Below are 18,075 nucleotides of genomic sequence, written 5' to 3'. Positions count from 1 at the left end.
TTTATTATTATTATTTATGGAAATAAGTTAAATTAGGTAAAAATATATAAAAAAATAAAATAATTTTAATGGTTGGTTAAAGAAGTAATTTATTTATTTAAATTATTTATTAATAATTATATATATATATATATATATATATATATATATATATATATTAAAGTTATAATATTAGGTTATTAAGATAAAAGTTAGGATTAATAAATAAAATAATTTTAATGGTTAGATTAAAAAGATAATTTATTTATTTATTTAAATTATTTAATAATTATTATTAATATTATATATATATTTTAATTAAAATCATAATATTAGGTCGAGAATTTTCATTTATTAATTTAATAATAGTTTTTAATGGTTAGTTTAAATTTTTTTTTTTAATAATTTATTTATTAATAATAATATATATATATATATATATATATATATATATAATAATTAAAATTATAAAGTTATATATATATATATATATATATATATATATATATATATATATATATATTCTAACTAAAATTATAATATTAGGTTGTTAAGTTAAAAAAAATAAAAATAAAAATAAAAAAAATTATAGATAAATAAATAAATAAATAAATAAAAAGAGCTCAAAAACGAGGAGGGGGCAGAAAAACTGACTAAGAAGAGAGTGCTGGAATCCAGCACCTACTGATTTTCCAGCCATCATCTCTATTGAGATTGCTCGGCCTCTTTTCAATCTCAATAGCTTCCCTCAATTTACGATGATGGAACTGAGCAACTTTGGCAACAACCTTGGCCTCCTCAATACACACTTGATGCTTGGTCTTTTCCACATGCTCAGCTAATGCTTAAGACTTGGGTCTCCCATGTCTTAGGTCGGCCGCATGTTCGCAGATCCTTTGATGGATGGAGCGCCCTATTTCCCCAATATAGGGGGTCCCACAAGAACAAGGGATCAAGTAGACACCCTTCATGTCCTTAGGGTTAACGGGATCTTTCACCAATTGGAGGGAATTGCGAATGGTGTTGAGGGGCCTAAAGGTTGAGGGAATATCATACCTTTTAAGGATACCTTTTAAGTGGGTATGTGTTTAACTTATTTGAAAGAGAAATTCGTTGGATGAGCAAGAGATTGTCTGTAGTGACACTCTCAAATATAGAATCTAAATACATGACAACCACTCATGCATGAAAGAAAGTAGCATGTTCATATAGATTGTGTTTAGGTATTCGGTTGGCATAACGAGTTGTGAGGATATATTGTGATTGTCACATTGAAATATTCCTAGCAAAGAACCCATCATGTCATTTTAAGACAAAGCATATTTATGTTCAATATCTCTTTGTGAGAGATATGTGATGAGCCCCAAAAATGGACAATTATTTGGGCTCATTCAACCTCCTAATTTGACTTAATCCACCATTCTCATTAGTTTATTGCATGTTTTTGATTATATTTATGTTAATAGAGTGAATTTGGTTAGTCATTATGCCAACAAGTCTAATGGGTGCTTTGTGTAGCCTTTTTGGTCAACTTGGAGACAAAATTGAAGGTCTTAATGAGCACTTGGCAGCCAAATTCGTGGGAGAACAAGCTAGAGGATTGGTAGGAAGGTGTCCCCTTCATTTATGGGCCCTTACCTCGAATTCTCCACCATCAGCTCGGAGTTCAAGGGCCACCGAATCAATCAGCACAAGGGCAGCCAAGCAAGTCAAGTAGGACTGCTGTTAACTCCAAGTTTTGGGCAGCCGAGTCCCTAAAGTTTAGGAGGACTGTTGGGTCCTCAATTTGTATAAATAAGAAGGCTTTAGCCTTCGATGAGACTCTTGAACTTTTGTTGTAGATTTTGGATTACGAGCTGTAGCTCGGTTTTTGCTTTTTGTAAGCCAGTTTTGGCATGATGTTAGACTCATGATTATTCAATAAAGGCAGGCAGCTTTGGATTCAATTCTGAGTTTTTAAGGGAGCTATAGCTCTCAGGTTAGGGCCCAACCTGAGAGCAATAGACCTCCTTTTCCTTGTATTGTTACTTGTCTTTCCTTTCAGCACTTTATTTCTTTGCTTTGACATGCATTTGAACAAAACACAGTCTGCTGATTTAATTTCTTTAATGTGATTGAGTAGGATTAGTTTATGGTTAAAGTGCTTTCAGCAGCTTAGATTAGAGTAGGAGGATTGTAATTCATCAGAGCTCCAAAAAAGGTTGATAGTGCACTCGCTGCCATCTCTGTTTAGAGATTGGGGGTGTGGGCTGTACCAACCACCAAAAAAACGCAGTCTTATACGTTCATGCAAGCTGCAACACAATCATTTCAGTCATAAAACCTTCCATGCATTCTGATCTTGAGCAATACTTCTTCGTTCCAACACCATGCACGATTTCTCTCCACAATTTACATTGCTGTTCATTGATTTAATAACACAGTTAGAATAGGTTGATGGAATTCTTGGTTTTGTGCAAGACATAGAGGATTTGTTTCTTTTACACTGCAAGGCATCACTTGATTGTGTTCTTCTTCTTCTCAACCGCGCCTAAATTCATCTAATCATCCTCTGTTCAACTCGTTTGCCTTCCAACCCTTCTATTTTTCACGTAGCTCCATCTTTTTGACCTCTCATTGTTTCCACCCTTCTATCCACCAACCAGCTCTACCAGCTCTCTTTCCACCTCACCTCTCTGTCCATAGGCCATCTCAAGCTCCTCTTTCATCTTACCCATCCATCCATCCAGTTCCTTCACTCCTCCATCACCCAAAACTCCCACTGCAGAACGTCCTGTAGAAGTTAGTAGACTTCCTGTAGAAATCCCGAGTTTCCTGTAGGATCCCCTGCAGACATCTTGTAGAAGCCTGCAAGCTTGGTTGCCAAGCACCTGAACGTTGTGGACTTCCGTGGAATGATGTTAGGGATCCCCTGGGACCTCTCTCAACCCTCCTGACCTTTTCCAAGCCTTCCTCCCTTTGAACTACCCCTGCACAGTCAAGACCTAGTAAGAAGCACAATCACAATAACTCCACCCACTTGGGCAAAAATACAAAAATGAGTTCTTTTCAATGAAAGTAGTTTAAATTCATGCATCTCATCTCACTAGCAGTAATGGCATCATTTCTAGAAGTTTGCACTCCCACTATTGCATCATAGAGATTAAACTAGTCAGATTAGGGTTTACTAGGGTTTCCATGTTTTGGTTGGCTTTCAGTTCATTCTTGCAAAGTAGGTTACTTTCCTTTGAGATAGCCTTCGTCCATCATTTAGAAAGCTTCTTCTGAGAACATATAGAAGTTGGCTTGAGCCCTAGCGGACTTGTGCCAGCTGACCAAGTGACAGCTGCAACAAGAGCTAGTACTTGTGCATACAGCACCGTCGCTTCCAAGTTTGTTACGAACTACCGGGTTGATAAAATTAGAGATAGGAAGCTCCAGGAGTTGTAGCATTATTGCTACAATACTGGAGCCCACCAATATGATTGAAGAAAAGGTGCTGTTGGTGAAGGTGGAAACTTTGAACAATGTTTCATATTAATTAACAAAATAAATGAACACTGAGAAGCTCTCTCGGTATAGAAAAACAATGGGCATTATTTCCTTGGATTGTTGATTATGTACTCCTATGACCCCTTATGTGAAATGAAAAAAATAAGTGGGAGAATGTCGGATATGTGTTATATTCTTTACACGACTACCTCTATGTGTTGTATGTTGTGTTAGGCGTAATGGGGGTGGGTCACAAGGGGGTAAAAGCCCATATTTATCTTTCCCCCTTATTCCAGGGTTCGGGGGTAGAACCCCCCCCCACCCCCACCCCCCCCGCCAAAAAAAAAATAAAAATAAAATTTGGATGTTTTTTTTAGCGATTTTCACCTTTAGTAGTTTTCTAGCGCATGGTGGTTTAGCTCCTGATTTTGTAGTTTTGGTTAAGATACTATGATTTTATTGTAATCCATGGTAAATGGAATGGTCTTTTATGGATGCCATGGGGTATATATTTTATTTTAATAGTACAAAGAAGAATATATTGAAAAATCTTTCTAGTTTCCCCAGTTTTGGTTTTCAGGTTAAAATCTCCGTGTTAGTATCAATCTATTTGCAAAAATTAACTATAAAGAATTAAAGCTTACACCATGGTGCACTTTAAATATTTTTTCGTCATTCTCAACATATATTTAGAAGAAGAGGGATGGCCCTTACCATTATCAGACATTGACTGAGAAGTCACTTTCAGAGAGAGGTGGCTATAGGCTCTGTAATTGAGCCATTAGGAGGGACTTGGAAACTTCTTTGTAAGGGGGATTTTGGGGAGGGAACATGCATATGAATTTGAACTATGGGGGGAAGGGAAGCCAAGGGAGGGAATTAATAATTTGTGATATCATGAACAAAATTCATACCATAAATTGATTCATCCATTGAAAAATGTAAATAATGCAGGGGAGGATAAATATGCTTACCTGATTGGGGAGACAAGATCAAAATTATAGGCTCTATCTAAGTCCCGATGGTCTCTAAGGTCTGTGGCCTAATCTATGAATGTTTCCTAATATATGAAGAATAATTGGAACTAGAACCAATACCAATTGGGTTATTATCCTTATCTTATTAAAAACCTTCTTCAACCATATTTTGCTTCGGTTGGCATGCCTTGAAAAAGAGAGGGGAGTTGGGTTGAAAAAAAATATATTGTGCTAGATTTTTCCAAACTACGTGACATACAAAACAATGAAACAAAACCCTTTTAGTAATATATCATTTTAATCCATGTGTTGGCCCCAAAATCAATTTCAATATGATCATGGAGACATCTATCTCTACCAAAACCCATAACCACTTGCTATCAACTTTAGATTCCCAATCCTTTTCAACCTAGATGAATCCATAGTATGATTATCGACTTCTAAACAACCTTGGTACCAAAAATACAAGGGAAGCCTTGGGAGGATGATCCATATTTGTGATATCGAGAGGGCCTCTCTCTAAGGGTTAATGGAAATTTTACATCTCTTCAAGAGGAGGCCTGAGCGGCCCCAAGTCCAATTATTGTTAAGCACATAGTCCCTATCCTCGTATGTGAAAAAATGGAAATTATCTAGCCTTGAGCCAATATGAAGAAATTCAACCTATATCCCAACATTGCTATCCAATTTTATTTGACCCAAGATCAAATTGAAGCGACCCTTGGGTCCTTAGCATAAAATATTCCCACCACAACTTTTCCCCATAAAAATATGATATCCACTAATGAAATTTTCTCACTGATCTCCAATTTCACATGGTGTTTTTTCCATCTTATGCACCCGACCTTCCTAGAGGGTGATTGACTAGGGTTTGGGTGAAGGGCTTATGCAGAATCGACTACCACTTTTTCTATCATCGATACATTTTTAGAAAAGGGGGGATTGGGTGGATTTGAGAAAGGTTATTTGTGACTATACTTTTATGCATTCTCTATGAAAGGATTTTCCACATTGATACATGCTAGAATTTGCAAAGTTTCTTTCCCACCCTGCATTGGAGCATATATAGGTGGAGGGTTGCATGTACATGAGTATTTTTGATCCATATTTATGAAGGAAATAATTGAAATACCAATTTAAACTAGAACACAAATATACAATGAAACATAACTTCAATTAATAAATAGCGACTGCTTAAAATTGTTTACATACATAAGCGAAATAAACTAGCTCGAGCAATTGTAGCTTTTCTCTAAGAAGAGATGTGTCAACTACATGCCTTCTGAACTAAAAATGAGGCTTTGAGGTCTGTTTATCATGAAGATGTTGGAAATAATACTGGGGGTGGGTGAATCAATATTATCAATTTAACAATTTTTCATTTCCATAAACAAATTGCTATACGCTACTTCTGTTAATTAAACCTGCGTATATACGCAACTGTGTTTAAAGAAAACTGCATATATCTTGCAGACTTATAATTTAGTTAGCTGGTCCTAATCTGTGTATCAGAACCATAAAACAGTAATCAAGTGCAGTAAACAGTACACATGAACACAAGATATAAGGTGGAAACCCAATGTGGGTGAAAACCACCTGCTACAATTCGTCTCTATCTTCTTTTAATAAGAAGCTTCTTTTTACAATATTTCTGTACTGGTGCAGTCTTATACCAGTATGTAGGCTTCAACCTGCAGAAGGCTACAACCTCCTCTCATTCTCCAGCTTCTCCTGGAAGGGAGCTACAATCCCCTTAGCTCTTGTACTAGCTGATGTACTAGTACGTAGGTGCTGACCTACAGAAGGCTACAACCTTCTCTTTTCTTCCAGAGACCACGTTTCATAAATTTTCAGACTGGATCCATCAATAACATTAATCAAACATCAAAAGTATCTACATCAACCAATCTCCTTTGCACCAAACAAAAATGAATCAAACAATCACTTCTCTGAATGCTGTAACTAGAATACAGTAACAGTAACCAGAAACCAATCCTAAACCCAGAACACTGCAGCAATAAATAGAAGTAGCTAAAACATATTTTATGAGACATACACTACTTCAATATGTAGAACCTGCGTGCATACGCTACTGTATTACGACAAACCTGCGTATACGCTGTTTTGTAATACCGAACCAGCATGTATACGCGCCTTTGCTATGCTGAACCTGCGTACAGATCTATAAAAGATAATCTACCCTTTTCAATTATTCAGACATCAGTTATACCCAGATTATCAGATTTATAGATCATGCGCCAAATATAACAGATCAAAATCACACAAAGATACTTCTCTTCATGTCTTGAGATCTTGACCCATCAATAGAACTTATCCTTCTTCTAGCGCTCAGGTTCCTCCTTGATTTAGATCCAGCTATGCACCATAACCAGTATTCTAGATCTTGCTCTTCATCAGATATTCAATCCTTGAGTGTGCCTTTGCCTAATGATCTCCTTCCCTTTTTATAGTCTTAGGCCTTACTCAATACCATGGTCCAAAACCACTCAGAACCAATAGTTGGGACCCATACCTGGGTTCAACACTTCAGACGAGATACCATGGTCCAAAACCATAGGTCCAAATATAAGGACTACAAATAAGTTTTCCCACATGTACACGCTTTTCCTTGCATGAAAGTGCGTGCATACGTATACACGTCTTTTGATCGGTTATCCTGTGTGTATACGCGACTTGGTTAAGTGGAATTTGCGTATATCTATTTTTCCTTCATTCTGAGAGTCGGAACTGTGATCTGTCATCTGAGTGAGTTGCCATCAAGGACAACACCTGTGTCATAGAGCCAAACCTATGTCATAACACCAATAGAAGAAACAATGAAAAACACTAAACATCCAAAAACCTAACCCTACTGAGATGAAGCGCCAAAAGCTTGTGGGCCGCGCTGGGGTTAGTTGGAACGTCATCTTCCCGGGGTCATAACTTTGGGATACAATCTCCGTTTGGTGCACACGATACTTCATTATAAATATTTATATGAGGAAAACAAATGTAAAATAAAAATGGGGGCGATTAGTCTCTCGTTTTCCCATTTCTCGAAAAAACACCGTTTAGGGCCTCAAAACGGCTCTAGAAGTTCATGACCCAAAAAAATACCAAAAATAAAAAACTGCCGAAATAGGAAAATGTGATGGAAATTAGGAAACTAAAAGGAAAAAATGTTGGGGGTCCAAGTGGAATAGGTGGGAGGCCACCAATATCCACCTGGATCAGTCCTCCCCCCTTAGGAAGCAATGGTTCCCATTGCATTGAGTGCCTCCATGATATGGGGAAACTTCTACTGAACTTGGTCCCTAGTGAGCCACTTGCCTTGGTGTAGGAGTTGGCCAGATTTGACAACCCGATACAGTGAGTTCCTCTATTAGTGAGTGCTCTTAATTTGTGTTTCCATGATCCGATCAATTGTGGCCTATTCAGTGCAATCTGGGTTAATCTCTGTTGGTGTCAATTGCTCAACAATGTTTGATGTGTCCATCAATGGTATAAAGTGTGGACGAAGGCAATCCACATTGAATACTGGGTGCAAGCCAAGGAACGGGGGAAGAATTGTCACCCAAAACCTTAGTGATGGTGTAAGGCCCATATTAGAGTGGTTGGAGCTTACGATGGAGTCCGGTATGACGTTCTTTCTATAAATGCAACCAAACTTTGTTGCCCACTTGAAACTTATATGACACTCGATGCTGATCATGACTTTGTTTGTACTCCTTGGATGCAACATGGGTACTCCTTGGATGAGGAATCAAATTATGCATCCAATGAGTGTTGCCACCCGAATTTTGAGTAAAACCTTAGGGAGATAAGTTAAAAATACGAGTTGAAAAAGTAGTTTTATTATTTTTTAATCTTTTTACTTTTTTACTCCAAAAATGGTGAATCATCCCCCATGGTTGACATCATCATCTTGAATTTGTTGGAAATAATACTGAGAGGGGGGGGGGGGGTGGTGAATCAGTATTATCAAATCAAACACTTTTTCATTTCCATACTCAGATTCATATACACTACCTCAGTGGAGGGAACCTGCGTGTACACGCAACTGTGTCTAATGCAACTAGAGTATATCCAGTAAACTTATGATTCAGTTAATCCATTAAATGCTGATCTTTAGTTAGTGCATAAGAACTTTTATTAACCATATGAATAGTAAACAGGTGCAGTAAAACAAAATAGATCATCACACACATGAACACCATGATGTAAGGTGGAAAACCAATGTGGGTGAAAACCACCTGCTGCAAGTCGTCTCTATATTCTTTTAATAAGAAACTTATTTTTACAATATTTCTGTACTGGTGCAGTCTTATACCAGTACACAAGCTTCTACCTGCAAAAGGCTACAACCTTCTCTCATTCTCCAGCTTCTCCTGGAAGGGAGCTACAACCCCCTTAGCTCTTGTACTAGCCGATGTACTAGTACGTAGGTGTCAACCTACTGAATGCTCCAACCTTCACTCGTTTTCCAGTTGCTACTGGAAGGAAGCTACCACCGCCTTAGCTCTTGTACTAGCTGATGTACTAGTACGTAGGTGCCAACCTACAGAAGGCTACAACCTTCTCTTTCTTCCTCCAGGTACCACGTTTCATAAATTTTCAGACTGGATACTCCTGAAGCACAACACCATAATCTGAAAGGCCACGTTTCATCCAATTTTCATACTAGACCCATCAATATCATTGAAGCACAAAATCAATCAACACTAGCATCATCAATCTCTGAATCACCCAATACTGAATCACTGAAACCCAGTCAACAAACTGCAATCACCAGAACACAAAGCAGAACACAGAACTCTGCAACAATATTCAGAACCAACTGTATCATCAGAAATCATGCATATGCTACTTGGAAGAGCTGAACCAGCATGTATACGCAACTTCACCAAAGTGAACCAACGTATATGTCAACAATTACTTATTGATAACTTCGCTACACTTCCTAACTTCAGACATACCTAGATCATTACATATACAAGGATAATACATATGTTAGCAACCAAATCTAGTCCATCAGATCACATAAAGATAAGTCATTATGATCCTGATCCATTATAGATCTCATCCATCAACACTGAAGCTAAACACAATCAACCAAACTGAATATGCAGAATACTGACACTAGTAAATAATCACCAGAACTCAGACTTTGCATCAACAACCAGAACCACCTGTAACTTCAAACATCATAGTTCATATTGTATACGCTACTTAGATGTATCTAACCTGCGTATGTACGCGCTTTTATCAAAGTCAACAAGCGTATACATCTGTAAATATTCATTCATGTTTTGCATCTATTTCAATCTTAAGTTATACCCAGATCAGAACATTACATGCATCAGTTTACAGATCTAGAACAAGCATGATCAAACCATATAGAGATGATTCATTTCAAACCATTTGATCCCAATCTATCCTTAGATCTTGTTCTCCATCAACTGCTGAGATTCCTCCTTAGCTCAGATCAAGTAAAGCATCATGAACCCATAACCTGCATACTAGATCTCATACATCATCAAATATTCAAGACTTTCTGAATGCCTTTGCCTAATGATCTTCTTCTCCTTTTATAGTCTTAGGCCTTACTCAATACCATGGTCCAAAACCATTTAGAACCAATACTAGGGACCCAATACCTGGGTTCAACACTTCGGACGCAATACCAAGGTCCAAAACCATAGGTCTAAATACCACGGACCCAAAAATAAGATTTCCCACATGTACATGCTTTTCCATGCATGAAAGTGCGTGCATACGCATACGCGACTTTTGATCAGCAATCCCGCGTGTATACGCGCCTTTGTATATAGTGAACCTGTGTGTATAACCTGCGTGTATACACTACTTGGTATATAGCGAACCTGCGTATATACGTGACTTGGTATATAGTGAACCTGCATGTGTACATGACTTGGTATATAGTGAACCTGCGTATATACTTTTCTTTCTTCATTATTTGTAGTCTGATCATCAATTCTTTGCTATTGACCTGCTACACTATGATCTGTCATCTGTGTGAGTTGCCATCAAGGACAACACTTGTATCATAATGCCAACAGAATCTTATTGGTTCTCATAAAGTTTATTTTGGTTGTACATTTTTCTTAGGAGGCCCATTTTAGACCTGAAAAATCCCCTAATGTGTAACAAGCCTTGGCTTCTCCATAGTGCAGAGCTAGTACATCTCTTTGGAGGACTAGGCGACAATGACTGTAACATTCCATTATCGAGACTAGTGGTTGGTCATGGTTGTACTGTATTATTGTAACTTTCACTTCTTAATATAACAGAGTCAACATGTTTCATGCATATTTTGTTATTGTATTTCAGTCAACTTGGTTACTCTAATGATATATGTATATGTTTGCTTGTCTTACTAAGATGTGCTATTGCTTTAATAATGACTATGGATTGTTGGTTCACCTTCCTTCTAGTTTGTGATGCATCATTGCTCATGTTTTCCCTTCTGGGCTACATGTTTACACAATTTTCCAAGGGGCGCACTCATTCCACCTTCCGTGTGTTAGAACCATTCATGCACCTTCCTTGGCTTGCTACGCATGTCACACCCTTGCTACCAACAAGGAAATCTTACTTACCTCTGCACGCAATCGTAGTTAAGGCGATACCATATGACCCAATGCTAGGAATCCTACACCAAACGGTCTGAGGACTAGTTGGGACTTCTTACTGGGGAGATCCCTTGAGATGTTGGCGGGTCCAACACCATCAATATTTATGCCACTAGAAGGAGGGTCAGATGACAAGCTGTGTCCTCTAATCCTATTTTGAATCTTCGCACATCTGTGATGGATATTGTCAAGCTCATCCCTCTGGAATGTTTTTCGCATGCCGAATCTCTCGACATCACAAGGGAGTATTTTGATCTCTTATCGAAATTCACGTATGATGGTGAACGCGAAGTAGCCTAGCCTGAGTACTTAGAATACTTCTATACATTCCTTGCAGATGAGTTCTATGCAAAAGAGGCCAGCGTGCTGTTTGCACACACACTTCACGAATCCCCACAACGACGGTGCGATAGTCTGCTACCTGACAACGTGCACTCACTTCAACATTTCTGTGATCTCATTGAATCTACTTTCCATCATTTTGATCCAGAATCTCTTGACAAAAAAATGTTAAAACAATGGAAGACTCCGCATGAATCGCTTAAGGATTTTTGGAACCGCTTCCATGTGTTGCAGTTTGAAGCTCTGAAAAGTCAGATGAAATTCCAGTATCTCATGGAAAAATATGAATATTGTCTTACCAAATCTTTCAATCCTAAGAATAAGTTCAATCTCCAACCTTGCTCAACTTACTTCGGTGATGGAGCTGCGCAATCATTGATGGACACGGTTGTAGTGACAAGTGACTGTCCACCATCCCCTCATCAAACAACTCCACCATGACAGAGTGATGCGAGAGAACATGCACACATGTCCGTTCAACTGTCACATCCTCCCAACATCACTTCTCTTAATTTTTGCGTAGATTTGGTTGTGAAGCCCATGGGTTGTCACATGTATGTCTTACCTCAACCTCCATCTTCGTGTTCTGCTGATCCTCCAGATTGCACTATCTTATGTTCTTCCATTCCAGACTCTACACCTATTGTGAACGAGGATCAAGCCATCGATGGAGTTGGTGTTGCACAACTAACTTGCGCTGTCATTCATGAAGAGTATGGTTGGGAGCCTGAGTATCAACCCACGGTGAAGGATGATTCCCTTCTGGTCATGAATCCTTCATTTTTTCTTGACATCTTTGGTGATTCTGGCATCCCCGATTTCACGTGTATCTCTGTCTATGGATGCACCCATTATTGATCTTTCACAGAACACATCGGATGTCAATCCATCATCCTACAATGAAGAGGACCAATCATTCCTAGAAAATCCACTTGATTTTTCCAGAAATGTAGATGGTGAACATTCTTGCTTCTCATCTACCCCTCTATGCGATTCATCAAATCATGAGGATGCCGGAAAAAATCCTTAATTATCTGATCTTGGTTGTGACTCGTGATCTCTCTACTTCTTCATCCGATCAGGATATTGACTCAATCGTTGTTAATATTTCTAAGACACTGGCCTACGATGATCTACCTATCGACGAAGTTGAAACTCCGCAGGCTGTCAATGCACTTAAACCCGAGCTGATGGTTATGTCAGGCCCTTGTTGTCCTGAGGTTGGTTTCACCTCTGAACAAGAAGTTGTTGAAACACCCAAGGCTCCTCATCTCTCATCTATATGCATTGAAGATCAATCTCACACACAAATTATGCTTCCTCCACTCGAACTACACGATACCATTGCTAATGCATTGGAGGAATCTTACATAGCAAGCACACATGCACGATGAAAGTTGTCTGTATTTCTTTCGTTTGCTTGCATGTCACAGTTAAGAGTATGCGTATGCTTAAAATCTGCACGCATCGTCACACAACATCATGGTAAGTCCATGGATTTCATGTCATGCACTTGCACTCACTTATGTTCTGTGGACACAATTAAACTCGGAGTGTGTCTGTCTTCATTGCTATATATTTCTTGTTTGCTGGTTCACACAACTGTGCTGTTCGTGAACCATACCTTCACCAACATGGGTCGACCAATGCGCCGGTGGCTGCATTGGAAGTATCACTTCATGTGAGCAGACCCATGCACCGTTAGCTTAGGAGTAGGAGTAGTGTTTTCTTTTGGTTTGTTTGCTTGCATGCATGTTTGCTTCTTACTTTGCATGTTTGTTTGTTTTCCTGCTTGTTTTCTTACTCACTTTTCTTACGCATTTACTTCTGATTTTGCTTTGTTTTATTGTTTGTTTGATTGTTTACATTCATAGGTTAGTTTCGCATGAAACCATGTGTGACTCTTGAAACAAGCTAGGTAAAGTACAAGAGGACTTGTGAAGTTATCAATACTTGGTTATCTGTCATCCTGCCTTTGTATGAAGAACTTGTTGTCTTCAGTCCATGATACATCAATGGAAAATACATGCTGTTCAAACTAAACCTTGGTGAAGACACAACGCTTGTATGCTAACTAGTATCACCTAATTTAGTCAGTTGTTTTTGGGTTAATCCTTGTCAACTCAGTCAAGTAGAGTAAGGTGAGGGGGAAAACCTTAACAAGAACGTCAAAGGTATATAAAAACTACTTCTCTAAAGGAACAACCTATTCTACTCTCAATAAGTCAGGAACCCTCTTCCGCCTTTGAAATGAATAAGTGCTATGCACAGTTACGAAAAATGAAAATGTGAAAAATATCAAAAATGAAAAATGAATAAGGCAAAAGAAGAAAAACGCTTCTTGCACAAAGAGGTGATGCAAGTAACTCCACTGGGGTACTGACTAGGCTCGCTGGAAGTGGAGAGATACTTGTGTTCCTGCGTGACTCTGCCAGGGTACTGTCTAGGCCTGCTGGCAGTGGAGCAACACCAGAGATGAAACTAAAACTCGGATGACCATATGGCTTGTGCACCAATATACCCCTCATCCCCAATCGAAACAACTGTGTTGTCTTGGCTTGGAATGTGTGTCGATTGGCTAAGAGCTTGGCAAATGCTACATCTTACAATCAAGTAAGTGTCGAAACCAAGATGAACAGAGAACTGAACAATTCTTTTAGAGGTGTTAGAATTGCTTTTCACGAACAAGGTCCATTCAGAGAGTTGGAGTTCTACCATTGTGTCGCCAAGTGTTGTAGCGGCTACAACCACCCTCCAAATTTTTTCCTTAGCTTCATATTGGAGCCTCCCTACCAACCATCCTTAGCAACATGTATTGCATTGTGAAGTACATAGGATTCATTTGTTTTTCAGCGGCATGTCAGCCTGTGCATGTCAGTTTGCTTCACTCCCTTCATAGGCTGCCATTCCGGACTTAAGCTAATTTCCGGCTGAGTAGCTCCCTTAGAAAATTATGCAATTCTGGAGGGGAACAACCTTCCCTCCAGAAATTGCGTGAATTTGCTTGGTAGCCTGCTGAGCTCCAAAATTGCATAGAGTAGTCAGACAGGCTTCTGAGAGAAAACTGTGCAATCTGGCCCGACACTGCAGCTTAGCCCAGAAATTGTGCAATTCTCTGAAGTAGTCACCTGCTGACCCCAGAAATTACACAATCCCTCAGGGACAACCAGCCCACTTAACTTAGAAATTGTGCAAATCCCTCTCCCAGTCTTGCAGGCTGTTGCATGTGCCTTCAGGTTGACTAGTTCCCTCTTGGACCCAACAAACTTGAATTGCATGCATGGGCTATTTTACTTGAAATAGAAAAAATCAACATGAAAAAATCATCCCTAGATTTTAGGGATCTATTTTTAGCAGCTGGAAGTTACATGCAAAGATCGTTTTAGAAACTTCCCTCCAAGTGTCGCTTTTTCCTAGATTTGTGGCATGCGAGTCATGAGCCTCAAACTTTTTTATTTGATGCTACAAAGCTCATTCTTCACATCGATCTTAGATATCTGACATCCCACAACACATATAGGAGTCTTCGACACATCTAGCTTAGTTATTTCTGGGGAAGTCTGCTTTACATGTCATGTGCAACATTTCTATCGCTTTTTGTGTTTTGGCTTGTGTGAGTGCTGTCTGCTTGATTTCTGTGAATGTTTGCTTTCATTTTCATGTATGTTAGCCTGTACATGCACCGTTTCAATTTTCGTTTGCATCTCACTGCTGTCGCATGCATGACACTATTTTTGCAATGACGATCGCCGATTTGGCGACCCGTTTCACACACATGCATGTTTTACTATTTTCCGAATCTTGCATTCGCTATTTTCATGCATGATCATTCAATATTGCTTCCACTCACTTTCACCATGCATTCCTATCTTCATATGTTTTTAGTCGCCCGTCGAAGGGTTTGGGAAACCTTAGCCTCGGCCTTGCCTTTCCCGGACAACATTGCACATTTTTGAGAGGTAAGGATTTGCCTTCCTCCCAGAAAGTGTGCAAACTTGGCCAGACACTATCCTCCAGACTTTCTTTGTGAAATTCTGGGAGGTAGTGCTATGTTGGCCCAGAAAATTGCACAATACAGTCCCTGGGCCTCCATGCCTTACTGATTGAAATTACGCATTGTGCAATCTTAGCACCCAACATGTTAGCCTGGATTGCGCATTGCACAATTCTAGTAGTCAACCAGCCTCCTGATATACTAGATTGCCTTTTCTGCAGTTTTGGCAGTCAGTCTCCTAGCCTCCCGATGAAAATTGCACAATCCTTGCCATCAGTCTCCCGAGTATGTTGCATGTCAGTCCTCAAGTTTGCTTTGGTTTTCAACTGACAGATTGCTTGCCATGCATGTCGCCATGTCTCCACGTATAGCAGATGTTTGTTCATCTCTCAACAGTTCATGTTTAATGGCCTCCAAGAAAGCAGGGTCAAAGGACACCGACGAAAGTGCAACTGAAGATGCAGATGGGCAAGTGTCTATGAGTTTTCCAATTTACAAAGACACCAAGATGTTGGTAGACAAAGAAATCAAGCTGAAGTAGCAAGACATCAATGATACATTCTCAGGCACATTTGGGGAAGATCCTGAAGACTACAGGGTCTACGTGAACATTCAAAAGTCTGTCTAGTACCGTATTGCATGCAGGTATCCAACATTTACATGCACAGACATGATACATTGGATTGTCTTACACACTGACCCCAAGACGATGGTGTTAAGTAGTGTCAGCAGGACAAATATTGCTACCTTCAGGGCACAGGACTATCAGGAGATGTACCACCTACCGAAGCCAGTGATCATAATGGAGACACCCTTCAACATACATAACAACAGTGAAAACTCCAGGGATATCTTGAAGAGCTGGGTGAAGGAGCTAGCCAAGTTCAAGTTGACACCCAACCAGATCTACAAGACGAAGATACTACAGAAGGCATATCAGTACTTGGTAATATTTCATGCCACTTGTATGACCAAGAGAACACGGAGACCTTCTCGCAGAGTTGGGTTATCGCGTTGGACCAACTGGCCAGTGAAGGAAAGATGTGCAACTGGTCCGACATGTTGGCTTATAGGCTGAAGGTATAGGTAACAGGAGCTCGACAACCCACCAAAATGTTAGCAAGTAGAAATGTACATGTTCGCATACATTATGGATGCAATCTGTGCTTATTAGAAGTTCCCAGGATTGAAGTGGGCATGGAAATTAGGGGAAACCTCTGTACACACTTATTGCAAACTATTTTCCGAATGCAGCTTCCACGGAGTCATCACACAGTTGTCAGACCATTTTGTCACCCCGGTGTACAAGATGATATTTGAGTAGGATCCACCTTGCATGTCGAAGGAAAAAATGGAGGCATTGATCGACATAGCGGATTGGTATGCCTCACCTTTTAACACCTTCATACGAATGTACAATGTGGAGAATCCTTCGCATGTTTTACCAAAGTTTTCCATGGACAAGCTCGTCATGTAAGAAGTGTCATACCACATCTCAGCAGGACTGTCAGTTAAAATGCATCAAAAGAAGAAGGCACCCTGGCCTAATCTTCCATTATGGATTGGGTTGCACGAGATACGAAATCTCAAGCATGATGATGCCGAGACAGAAGAGATCAAAAGATTTACTTTCGGCACTAGAAGCTTCAATCCATACGACCCACATTTCTTTGTAAAGGATCACTGCGCGAGAGTGCAATTCCCTTGGATCCACGGGGTGTGTCATTGGGTTAAGGAAGACCCATGGAGATATTGTCACAGCTTCTCTAGGCCCAATGAACCAGTCGGCATAACTGTGGAGTGGTTAGCGAAGCCACATCTAGGAAAGCACCATCATCTACAGCAACAAAGGGTATCATACCTGCGTGTGACAAAGGCAAGAGAAATATTGTTGACAACGCATAGGCAGAATAAAGCTGCAAGTTCAAAGGAGACCCACTTGTGGAGAAATAAGCTTTGGAGATAGAGGCAAAGAGGTGACAACACGACAAGAGGAACGTGCAAAGGTAGAGAGATAAATAGAGGATGGAGGAAACAGTGAAGGAGTTGCAAGAGTTGAAGCAGCAACTCCGGGAAGAACAAGAGCTGTGTAGACAGGAGAAGGAAGCGCAATAGGGATAGACACAATAGGAGGTGCAACATGCATAGATTGATGAAACTGTGCCCATACAGGTGGTAGACTCATCCGAGTAGCTGGCACAAAGTAGACAGGGTGAGCAGTCGTAGGAGTAGGACTTCGCTCAAGAGATTGAACAGATACTTGAGCAGATGGATATGGAGATGGAGTAGCTAGAGTTAGAAAAAGACATCGAACTCATGCCTTACAATCAAGAGGTCAACCCACTGGATTCATCAAATCTAGAAGTAGAGCAAGTCCAAAGCGATTAAGGAGATACTGAGATCCTTAATGACAATCCAGAAGCATATATGCACAACATATCATTCAACAAGTCGCAACATAGAGTTGTGCAATCACGTAGAGTGGCTACTTCAGATGTCTACACATCTCCTACACATTTTGAGGAATGAGTGATCATATTCCGTGTGAGCAAGCATGCAAAAACATTGGCTGATACTACGAGAGCATATGCCGAAGCCACCAGTTCGAGTGTTCGCTTCTTGATAGCAGAGAATGAGCGAATGGCTAAAGAGTTACAGA

Source organism: Pinus tabuliformis, chromosome 4_2 (assembly GCF_031772625.1).
Source record: "Pinus tabuliformis cultivar Carrire ecotype Pingquan chromosome 4_2, CPIR1, whole genome shotgun sequence".
Lineage (NCBI taxonomy): Eukaryota > Viridiplantae > Streptophyta > Pinopsida > Pinales > Pinaceae > Pinus > Pinus tabuliformis.
Note: the sequence above shows the minus strand (reverse complement) of the source record.